The sequence below is a fragment of the Artemia sp. Qi Xiang Cuo genome, chromosome 1 (assembly GCF_049724085.1).
Source record: "Artemia sp. Qi Xiang Cuo chromosome 1, ASM4972408v1, whole genome shotgun sequence".
Classification (NCBI taxonomy): Eukaryota; Metazoa; Arthropoda; class Branchiopoda; order Anostraca; family Artemiidae; genus Artemia; species Artemia sp. Qi Xiang Cuo.
In genome coordinates, this window is record NC_142794.1 from 25,796,458 (window position 1) to 25,807,598 (window position 11,141).

Here is an 11,141-nt window from a genome sequence, read left to right on the forward strand (position 1 = left end):
CAATTTTTTTCAGGCTCATAAATTTTGATGGGTAGCGTTAAACTTGATGCATTTAATATATTTTGAATAAGCACTGACATGACATCATTTTTATATAATTTTTAAAAAGGGTTATGTCAGCTTTGCCTCTCGCTCAGACGATCCATCTTGGCTTTTTCTCCAATTAGCCATGGTTCTCAACTTTTCATTACAGTCAACGAAGTTAATTTCAAAAACCAAGACAGATAGTCTGAGTGAGAGGCAAAGCTGGTATAACCCTTTTTCAGAATCGTATAAACATGATGATCAAAATTCGATTCTTTTGATGTATCTATTGCTATCAAAAACTTATGTCTTCGACTTTTGGCAACTATTGAGCCGTGTCACTCTTTACCTACAGTTCTTTACCACAAACTGTTTGATACAGCTTCAATAGGTGGTGCCTAAATGCAGGTATAGTAATCCTCGAGGTGACAAAAGACCAGTTTTTCAACTTTATTTAATTGACTCTTGCAAACAATTGTTTCAGTGGTGCTATAAGTTTTCACCCATAAAATTTTTACCAAAGATTCCTCCACCCCCCCCCCCTGATAAAAACTCTCCCGGGTGGAGAAAATACTCCCCGGATAATTCTTCCCCTGTCAAAAAATTTCCCCCCAGAAAATTCTCCCGGGAAAATTCCCCTCCAGATATTCCTCTCCCCTGATAACATCCCCCCCATGGAAAATGCTCTAATATTCCAAATCGAGCATCCACAGAGAAAGTACAAATAGTTACCTCGAAATCACAGGCAACGCTATAGTGTTGCCTATTGTAAAGGCCATAAGCTTTCAATATTTTATTATTTTATTTTTTCCCAGAAAAACTCCATATGGTCGGGCTAGTCGTATAAACTTTGCAGAGGCCTCATTCGATTCGGAGTCAGAAGTTATAGTGCCTTTTTAAAAGTCAAAAGTGATTGGAGGGCAACTAGCCCCCGACGCCTCTTTTCCCTAAATGAATTCGATCAAACATTTTGAGATAGCTTTTTGTTAAAAATAGTTCAAAGATCAGATAACAAAAACTCAGGGATCGACACAGCCCCCAGAGCCAGGGGACGAGTGTTGTAAGTTATGCCACAGGGGCATATGAGGTTTTATGAAAGGAGTGATTGTATAATCCTTGGAGGAGGCTCATTTTATTGGACATTGAGGGAACTAACGTTTTTCTAGAACTCTTAAAAAATCTTATTATTCTAATTAAACGACCACTGTGTTTCATGAGTCATTCTTAAATCATTGGAACAAGGTGTCAAACTTTAGTGCAAAGAACGAGATTGAGGAGGGGCTACTCCCCTCATATACGTAATAATTTCTGTTCGTTATAAGTTTTAATGTTGTTCCTAACTCTCAGTTGAAAAAAACTTGTGTTTTATTTAATATTTGTTTAGGAGTATCCATTCTAAATCTGCTGGTAGCAATTTGCAGAAGCAAAAAAAAAGGAAAAAAAAAAAAAATAAAAACCCTTATACCTCTATTGTGGTCACAGAGACTAAAAATATTTAACATGAAAGACATGCGGTAGCTGGGTGTTTTGCCATTCTGTTTCCCCTTCAAATAAATTACCTTTCACCCATATCTAAATTGAAATCTGAATAAAAAATAAACATTGCTTCTTCACTGAGTAATTTTACATTTCGTCGCTGTCAGAGCTGAGGTTGAATCGGACAATTTAACACTGCTGAGATGATTGCCAAGCATCACATCCTCTTTTTCTTACCTCACAAGTGTGAATATATCACCCTTGACCCTTAGGCATGTCATCGACGATTTATTTTATGCAAAGTTATTATATAACAATTTTCTGGTACAGTAATGGATCTTGGTAAAATTTGAAAATAATGTAGCGAGTAAAATTGCATTTATTATCTGTTGTAGATTGATGAAGCACCTTGACCTTAATCTTTCCTTGCAGCAAATGAAAACGCTCAATAATGAATATCCAATTTTCGACAAAAAAAATATTTTTCATCATCTGTTTGCGATCATAAAATTTAAGAAATGAAACAAAGTCTGAATATATTAATGATTTTTACTGGAAAAAATTTTTTCAGTGACAATGCTGTAACGGCGCCTAGTAAATAAACCATGTGCCTTGAATGAATTCTTTTTCCGACCACTTCATACGGGTAGGGTGATCATAGAAAATTGATTGGGGCCTAGAGTGATTGAAGGTTGAAAAAGTTTCATCCCTGGCCATTTTCTGCTACCCGCTCCACATCCCACCAAAGAATGCCCATAATATTGGGTCTGCATTTAGTTCATAAGTGTCTAACTCAATTTTTGTTCGTTTTTAATAGCATGCCCACAATTACTCTGCAATCACGGAGAGTTATAGGCTTGTGAATGCCTTTTACGTTAAATAGAAAAAGAGTACCTGCCATAACCACTCCCTGAAACAATATTAAAGGCGCGGTCCAAACAGATTCCAGACAATGAAGAGAGATTAGACGTTAATTTTTACCACCCCTCCCGCAAACTTCCTTCTGTATTTATCTTAAGGCTTGCAGAGGGTTTGAAAATTCGGGCATATAAGCACACTTTCGGAGGCTTCGAGTGCATTCCCCTACCTACACAAAGATCCAAAGACCCTGCTCAATAATCGCTTATGCGTATTTATTCACAACTATACATGATTTTTTAAATCCTCAAATAAATAAACAAAGTTCAATAAAGCTTAAAAATAAATGTAGGCCTATATAGTAATGGTCTATTTTGTGTTGAATACGTGCATCTGCAGGAACGAATGCGACACCGAGCGGAATTAAACTGAGAAGCTCAATATATTTTTTCAACGATTTTGAATTGATTGGCTATCTCAGGATTTCCACTTAACAGCTTTTTGGTAATCTTTGGGCCAAAATTGTCATTTTGTGCCATAAAATTGCGGAAGACGCCTTTTCTCTGGAGAACAATCGGTTTTTGCTACATAAGAAGGTCGGCAGAACTTTCAGTACCTTTTGTAAAGTGTCTTCTTCTGATTCTCTAGGACCATTGGTTTGACAAGATGACCCCAAAGGGAAAAAATAACAAACAATCAAATAAAGACAAATCTGTGATCATTCTTCTAGGAAAAACCGCAAAATTTCACATTTTTGTCGAAAGGGGTTTGGCGTTCTCTGACAGGCTGAATTTCAAGTTGAACTATCTTATTTGTGATAATAAAGCTGTGCTTACGTATTTTGAAATTAAGTGTCATTAGTTGTGTTTGTTAGACATTAAATAAAAAAAACAAGTTTTTTTAACTGAAAGTAAGGAGCGACGTTAAAACTTAAAACGAAAAAATTATTCCGTAAATGAAAGGGGCTGTCCCCTCTTTAGCGCCTCGCTCTTTACGATAATGTTTTTTCTTGTTTAAAAAAATAAAGTTGTAAGAAAGTCAAACTTTAGCGCAAAAAGCGAGGCGCTGAGGAGAGGACAGCCCTTTTCATATACGGAATAATTTCTGTTCGTTTTAACTTTTAATGTCACTCCTTACTTTCAGTTAAAAAAACTTGTTTTTTTTATTTAATTTTTGAACGTGTTTGAATAAATACAGGTTTTGATCTTGGCTCACAGTACATGAATAACTAAAACAAAATTTTCATATTAATTTTCTTTTATTTGGTTAAATGGCTTTCTCGAAACTTGTTTCATTTTATTTACGAACGTTTTTATTAGTAATAAATATACGTAACTTACGAATTAATTTGCGTAACGAACTTCTATATTCATATATTTTTAATACGTATATTAGGGGGTTTGCCCCCTAGTCAGTACCTTGCTCTTTAAGCGAATTTTCGAATTTTGTTCCAATTCTTTAAAACTGACCGCTTAATCACAAAGGCCGTTAATTAGAATAAATAGCTCTTATGAAAGTGCTAAAAAATCTCTGGCTTAAAGAGTGAGGTATTGACTAGGGGGGGAACCCAATCATATATGTAATATTTTCTGTTCGTTTAAAGTTTTGATGTTGCTGCTGTTGCAGTTGAAAAACTTGTTTTTTTATATTTAATTTCTCATCTTTTTTAAAATAATGCTTGGAAGTCCGGCGTCCCCTTCATAGCAATGTCCCTTCCCCCATTAAAACTTCCTTCATGGAAAGATCCTCCCACATAACCCCCGACCCCCCCCCCACTACCAGGAAAAATCTCCCCTGACAACGTCTGTACTGTATACTTCCCAATAACCAAAACTATATGTTAATATTAGGTAAAGTTCATAACTTTCAGCCCTCCCCCCGGGAACCTCGGAGGATTAATTCGTCCTAAAAGACATACTTAGAATATTGTCGAACATGCTAAACAAAATAGCAATCTCAAAATTTTGATGGGGTGATTTTGGAAAAAAATTAGCGTGGGAGGGGGCCTAGTTGCCCTCCATTTTTTGGTCACTTAAAAATGGCAGTAAAACTTTTAATTTCCATTCCAATAAGCCCCCCCAAGATATTCTCGGACCACTGGGTCGATACGATCACCCCTGGAAAAAAAACAAATAAACACGCACCCGTAATCTTTCTTCTGGCAAAAAATGTAAATTTCCATATTTTGTAGATAGGAGCTTGAAACCTCTACAGTAGGGTTCTCTGATACGCAGAATATGATGGTGTGATTTTCATTAAGGTTTTATAACTTTTAGGGGGTCTTTCCCCCTTTTTACGAACATCAGCCAAATTATCTCAGGCTTGTAACTTTTGATGGGTAAGATTAAACTTGATGAAACTTATATATTTGAAATCATCATTAAAATTTGATTCTTTTGATGTATCTATTTGTATCAAAATACCGTTTTCTAGAGTTTCGGTTACCATTGAGCCGGGTCCCAATAACCAATACTACGTATATGTTAACATTGGGTAAAGTTCATAATTTTCAGCCCTCCCCCTGGGGGCTTTGAGGGATTAAGTCATCCTAAAAGACATAATTATAATATTTTCGACCATGCTGAACAAAATGGCTATCTCAAATTTTGATCGGGTGACTTTGGGAAAAAAATGAGAATGGGAGGGCGCCTAGTTGCCATCAATTATTTTGGTCACTAACGAAGATCAATAAAAATTTTAATGTCCATTCAAATGAGATCTCTTTCTATATTCTAGAACCACTGGGTCTATACGATCATCCCTGAAAAAAAAACAAAAAAAAAACAAATAACAACGTACTCGTGATCTGGCAAAAGATGCAAAATTTCACATTTTTGTAGATAGGAGCTTGAACACCTCTACAGTAGGGCCTTCTGATAAGCTGAATATGATGGTGTGATTTTCATTAAGGTTTTATAGTTTTTAGGGGGTCTTTCCCCCTTTTTTCGAAAATCAGCCAAATTTTCTCAGGCGCGTAACTTTTGATGGGTAAAATTAAACTTGATGAAACTTATATATTTGAAATCAGAATTATAATCTGATTCTTTTTATGTATCTATTGGTATCAAAATTCCGTTTTTTAGAGTTTCGGTTACCATTGAGCCGGGTCGCTCCTTACTTACAGTTCGTTACCACGAACTGTTTGATTAGGGTTGTTCTTTAGCACTAAGATCCTACATCTAAGATCTTGCATCTTTCTACAAAGATTATCGTTTTTTAACTCATCTTTGTTCTAAGATCTAGCAAAAAGTGTGAAGAACGCCACTGTTCTGCCATATAGAACAATGAGGAGAGAACTTTGGTGATATACTCTTCATTTCTCTCAGACCGCTGATCAGAGCAGAATGATGAAAGACGTTTGCATAAAAACGACAAAAGATGTAAGATATTAGCTCAAAGATGTCACTTTTAAGCGTTTTTTGACAAAAGTTTTAAGATCTTAGCATATTGATGAGTGAAAAAACGGCCCTATTTTGTCTGTTTGTTTTCAATTACCATTGATAGGGGGTGTATTTATTTTCACTTGTTTCAGGATTAATTAATTCGGCTGTATGGAGGGGTGATACTTCTCTTGGTTGCCGGAGCTTAGTATGGACTTGTTTGTATTGGTTTACCTGGGCTCCAGTAGTGCCAAGCTGAGTGTCTGTAGTTGAGTTGCATGGATTAGGCTCTGCTTGGGCTTACGTTCTATGAAGCTTGTCATTTTGACCTTATTTATTGACTCCAAACACTTATTCAATTATAAGATAAGTTTAATATGAATGCACTAATCAATTTAATTCTATTTTATATAATTTCAATACACGTTAAAATGTTAGCCTAAGATTAATTGCCCTAAATTTTAATTTATATAAGTCAAATATACATTTCAATAGATTGAATTTTACTAATTTAGGATTAATTTGAGCAATTCGTGATACTATTATGATACGATATGAAAAGCTTAATGATATACAAATATGTATCTCTGAATTTAATTTTGAATATCCTGCAGTGGCTATAAACTTGAAAAGGTTCTATTTAATAAAATAGCATAACACGCTACTAAGCAAACATCAAGGGAGCTAATGTGTTAATAGCAAGTTATTAAAAGCGTCTCTAAAAAGATCCCACTAAATCTTCCGGAATGAAGCACAATGAAAGTTATAAAACATCTTATTAAAAGCATGCAAAATTGAAGGGAAATTAATCTTTTCAAAAGTATGCCAAAATGTAGAAAAGAAGTATAATTCCAAGGAAAAACACTCAATGTCAAAAACAACGGTTAAGCTTTGAGTTATGATTAGCAGTTAACTTATCTCGTGAATTTATAGAGCACTGTAAGGAAAATAAATTCGAAAATTTTATTATTTTAAAAATAAATAAAAGCTACATTCGTGATCTGTTACTGTTTGAAGTTTCTGACAAAACATGGCTTAAAAAAAAACAATCCTCCTTGGGATTTTTATCGACTCATTTTGTATTTTTAAGAATGCTGAACCTATACCGAGAATCAACGCCGGAGCTATTATCTCATCGACGGGTTTTAAGACTAGCACAAAACCCACCCAATAGACCTGCCAAGTCATTTCCTAGTTCCATGGCACCAAGAGAGTATTCATACCATTTACATAATTTTTCTTATTGCTAGGTACGTTTTTTACTCACTTGCTATCAAAGTAAAACGTTATCGTTTTTTTTTGGATTTTTTCGTAATTTTGTGCTTTTGAGTTTAATAACTTGAAGTGTACACCTAGCTACAAAAAATCCCACAGGATGCTTTGCTGCGGTTCACATGATTTCTTTATACTTGTTTTCCTTGTCAAAAATTGTATTTTGCAAAGGAAAGTTTTCCTGAATTGGCACTAATTAATGTCAGCACTGAATAAATTTCTAACGAATCAAGATATCTATGGTTCTTTATTGATAGATAGTTGGTTCTTATGAGGAAAAAAACAAGTATTTGTCAACTACTGCCACAAGGAAGAAAATGTTCTCTTTGCTAGATTTCTAATTTACCACAGTGGCAATAAACTACATAGCTTTTCAGATGAAAGTAAAGGCAGTGGCAGACCTCAATTTTTTGTTAAAGGAGGGAAATGTAAATTTTACCACCCGCCTGTCACACCGTCAACACTGTAGATGTTACAATCAAGCAGTTCGTGGCAACGAACTGTAAGTAAGGAGCGATGTAGTTCAATAGTAACCGAAACTCTAAGAAACGGAGTCTTGATAAAAATAGATACATCAAAAGGATCAAATTTTGATGCTTATTCAATGTATATAAAATTCATCAAATTTAATGTTACCCATCAAAAGTTACGAGCCTGAATAAAAATCGCCAAATTTCTGAAAGGGGGGGAAATACCCGCAAAGCATCAAGTGATCTTAATGAACAAAATTATTTTAGGGCAACTAGCCCCTCTCCCACGTCCCTTTTTCGTCTATGTTGCCCAATCTAAATTTTGAGTTAGCCATTTTGTGCAGCATAGTCGAAAGATCTAATAACTAAATCTTTGAGGATGACTAGAGGCCCCACAGTCTCTCGGGTAAGGGTTTTAAGCTATGAAAGTCGCCCATTGTTTGTATATATTATAGGCTATTGGGAATTATATAGTTATTGTTCGGGGGGATTTTTCTAGCGGAGGTGAGGGGGTTTATGTGGGAGGATCTTTCCACGGAGTAATTTTTCGGGAGGGAGGGAATTTTTCATGGACGGGGCATTATTAAAAAAAAGGATTAATTATTGAATAAAAAAATAAGTTTTTCAACTGAACGGAATAAAATTAAAACTTAAAGCGAACAGAAATTATTACGTATTTGAAGGAGTCTACCCCCTCGTCAACACCTTGCTCTTTTTGCTAAAATTTTTTAGAACTTTTAAAAAACTTATAATTCTAATTAAACGGCACTTGTGTTTCAGGATCTTTCTTAAATAATTGGAATAAAACGTCAAACTTTAGCGTAAAGAGCGATGTATTGAGGAGAGAGCAACCCCCTTCTATACGTAATAATTTCTGTTTGTTTTAAATGTTAGTTTTTCTCCTTATTTTCAGTTGAAAAAACTTGTTTTTTATTATTTGATTTCCATTTAGAGTGAAAGTTGATTACATTTCCTAGGGAAGTAATGGTAGTTCCTTTTTTTATTACATCTGTGTTATTTGTTAAAAATGCACGTTTTATCAACTCACAGGTTATTTCCACTATTCTTGAATCATCCATGATATTATTTATTGAAAAAAAAAACTTTACTCTCTCAAATATAGCCAAGGCTACAAACCTAATTAAATAGTACTGGGTTAGGTTAGTAGAATGTGAAGCGTAAGATTTATGAAAGGCATATTAACATATTATAATCGTAATATAAAACACAAAAATGTTCTTACCACATAGAAATATCAAGATCAGAAATGCACTTGTTTTCTTTTTTGCAAACACAATTTTTTCAGGAATGAATAAGGATGCAAAGATTTATAAAACCCTGTAATTTATTACTTTAAAATACAAATTTTCTTTTGGTAGAACTAAAGTGCGGTGTATTGGTACATGGGTCAGACCTCAGTGGATCTAAAGTCGGGACAATACTTTGCTAATTCTGGTACCCAAGATAATTGAAGGTATTTAAATTCTTGGATCTTGGTTGATAATTTTGGTGCTCCGGAAAATCGATAAGTAATATAGATAACATGATAGTACATTCGATGGTAATGATGGGATTTGTATTCGCAAAAACCGTCTTGCTTCGGAAAAACTAGTCAATAATGCAAATAAAAAATAGAAAATAAATGTTTATCGATGTACTCCCTTTAATAGACAACAGTGTATGATTAGAACAATGAAGTATTTTTGTCTTCTGAAAAGTTTCGATGGTTGCTCTTATCGAGAACGATTGCAGGAAAATAGCTTCCCAGAGGCCCAGTCCCTCGGGATAGTCAAGCCGATTATAAGGAGAAAACTCACAAGTTCTTTCTATATTTGAAAAAACGCGTTTCTTTTTTATCTTAACTTAGCAGAAAAAATAAATTTCCCACAAATATTTTGAAATTATCTTTTGTATCTTCATTGAAATGTTTAACAAACTCTTGCCTCTCCCTCTATTGTATTCTTGTGAACTGGTGCTCCAAGTATGAATCAAATTAAAAAAACGTCAGGACTGAAATCGTGGGACATCAGAGTTAGGAATCTGCTATTCCGGCTTTAGGACCCTTTGGGTTTCAAAATTAGCAAATTACTCCACCGATTTTAGATCTCAGACAATGTCGACCTGAATACCAAAGACCGGATAAAAGTGAGAATTGTTTTCTTCCGGCAAATCTGGCCTCTTTCTTTATATCCGGAGTTCAGGAAAAATTTAGAACGCACGTAAGCCCCGGGAGCTATCAAAAGAGGTACATGCTGATATTTCAACTAGCAACGTAGTTTGTGCGCTGCTAGTTTTACCAGTTCACCTTAACCTTTGATTTTGATTCCAATGGTCAGATGTAAGAATCAGGTTGAGTCTCGCAATAAATGGTGCTACAAGCATAATGAAGCATCTTTAGAAGCTTATGCACAAATTACGGAGATCAGATCCCGCCTCGTTTTAATCCACGCGGTATTTTTGTTGCCTGTGTTCTCCTTACTATTCTTTTCTTATTTTTTTTTTCTCCTTATTGCCTCTCCTTTCCTTATAAGACGATTGGAAAAGATCACGCCTTTAAACATAAATTTTCTCAAATTTACGATAAGAATGTTCTAGTTTATTAGAAATTTTGAGAAATAGAAGAATGTTCTAGTTTATTAGTAATGTTAGCCTTATTCATCTTAATGCTAAAAAAAAACTAACATACCAGAACTTATACAGAGAATATTAAGCATTAATTATACTGCAAAATATAACATGCTAATTAATAATGTTTTCAGTAATCCCTCACCAGTCACAACATTGGTTATTTTTAGTATACATTTAATATTCTTTGTAAATAAAAAACTCCATTTCAGTAAGCGAAACTTTGTTCGGCAGAATTCGAGTTTGGAAGACTAATTCATGAGGCAACTCATTGGCCCCATTAGGTGCTATATCAATAGCCAGCAAAAAAAATTTAACCGTAGAAACATGCAAGAATATTTCTCAAAATCAGGAGTTAGTAACAATAATGTAAACTCCAGAAATCCAGTTATTTCTGTCTACAGCGAGGAGAATTTCAATTTCTGCGAATACCTGAAGTTAGCCTTGTGTTGTAATGCTATCAAGACAGCTTCATCTCCGGTTCGTCTACAAAATTGTAACGAAATTTTCGTCTTAAAACCTAATTAAATTAAAAAAAAAAAAATTTCAACTGAAAGTAAGAAGTAACATTAAAACTTTAAACGGCCAGAAATTATGATGTATATGAGGAGGGCTGCCCCGCTTCAACACCTCGCTCTTCGCGCTAAAGTTTTACGGCCCTTTTAAAAAAGGTACTTAGTGGTCTAATTAAACAATCCTTGTTACAGGATTTGTTTTGAAAGAATTGGGACAAAGCTTAAACTTAAGTGTAAAGAGCGAGGTGTTGAAGGGGTAACCCCCTTCATATACTTAATCATTTTTGTTCGTTTTAACTTTTAATGTTACTCCTTACTTTCGGTTGAAAAAATTGGTATTTAATTTCTAATCGTTTTTTAAATAACGCCAGGAAATCTAGCTCTACCTCCACGGAAAAATCCCCCTCCCCATGGAAATATCCTTTGGACAACCCAATCCTGGTAAAAATTTACCCCAGACAATTACACTTGACATCTCCAAGCATTAAATTGTGTCGGTAAAGAGAAAGCAAGACATATAA